Source organism: Hemibagrus wyckioides, linkage group LG14, assembly GCF_019097595.1.
Source record: "Hemibagrus wyckioides isolate EC202008001 linkage group LG14, SWU_Hwy_1.0, whole genome shotgun sequence".
NCBI classification, from domain to species: Eukaryota; Metazoa; Chordata; class Actinopteri; order Siluriformes; family Bagridae; genus Hemibagrus; species Hemibagrus wyckioides.
Genome location: NC_080723.1, coordinates 13,822,418 through 13,824,048, shown reverse-complemented (window position 1 = coordinate 13,824,048; position 1,631 = coordinate 13,822,418).

Sequence of the window (1,631 nt, the reverse complement as noted above, 5' to 3'; positions counted from 1 at the left end):
GGTTCCTGTGTCATACTTTCTGTGAAAGAAAAAGATGTACTGTATACGAAGTTGGTAAAGGAAATTATGTAAGACCAATCTGAAAGCCGCTGAAAAGCCACTAAGGCTTCATCTAAGATCGCTGAATGAAAATGCATAGATGTTAATATATGTGTGTGTCTATGTTTGTGTGTGTGTGTGACCTTACCATGCACTCTGTCACAGTATATCAGTAGCCACACTGATAGCAAATATCTACGCTAATTCCACTTAAACCCAATAAAAGGTATTTATAGCTACAGTGTGCATGCAGAGGGAATCATATGGAAACACCATTAAGGGACTCTCTCTCACCCTCTCTCAGGAATATCTTCTCCTATATAGTAAATATCTCTAGGCTACATTTTTTTAAAGGCACTTTTTGTTTTATGGTAAGGAAAACACCATAATGTTGGTGTATATGTGGTTGTAGAACATACATCACAGCAACGCTATCAGAAATGAAGTAGAATGTTATATTTTCTCTGCTTTGCCAGTGCAGCAGGGGCAACTTCTTTGAAAGATGAATTTAACCGGTGACATGTTATGGGACGAGCCACTGCTCGCTGGGCTACTTTTAGAAAGTGCAAGTCAAGGTGTAATATTTCACTGCATGGTAGAGTGAATAGGTTTCCCAGCTTGCCAGGCAGAAAAAACAACTAAAAAAGTCCATATGCATAACTGATATGTAGAAGGTGGCAAAATTATGATTATAAACAGAGCAAATGATATTGAGTGTAACGTTCCATTTTAGCATCTATGCATACTCTGGGTAGGCATGTCAACGAATAAAACTGATACTGTGAAAGTTATTAGCCACCCACTTAATGATCCGAAGATAATAAAAAACAACAAAACATTTGCGGTTCTGTGCGCCGTTACAGGGCTTGGGCTAACTAGGAATGCAGCTTTGAAATCAAAGCTGGCTAGCGGAAACACCGCCGGGTAATTTGGACGTACCATTGTGGTCAGAGTCATATAGCAACTTCCTGTTGCTCCCTCCTGAGACATCTGTCACCCTGTGATAGCTTTAAGCATCTCCCCATCATCTCTAGCTTAAACAAGATTCTCAGCAGTATACGTTTATCTCACAACTAGAGTATATTTAACTGTAGGTAGAACTGTTTAGACTGACTTGGTAACTAAAGGCAAGGTTTTTGAAATTATAACTGAAATTACTGTAGTAGATATTACACATGGAGTCTCTGGTCACTGTTTGATGCCCCTCAAAAATAGTTTAGAACAGATTCATTTGAAGTGTGCTGATGCCGGTCTGCAGCTGAGAAACCAGAGAACAATGTTGTTTTTGTTACTTTGCATTACTTTTAATGTAAATCAATATCAGGAACTTCACCTTCACAGTACTTTTTGAAATATGTATGTGTGAAATGTGCTCAAACTCAAGCCTGGAGGTCACTGACCCATTAACCAATAACAAAGTAGCCTTGGGTGGGCCTCCATTAGGTGGCAGAATCAATATGGAACAACCTCTGAGTATTGAAGTGCTATAGAACGCAGAAAATACTCTCTAACCCTCAGCCTACATCCTTCTCAGCTTGTCTGCAGCATTTGATACTAATCACAAGATCATTGGGATCTACACCTTGAGCCGG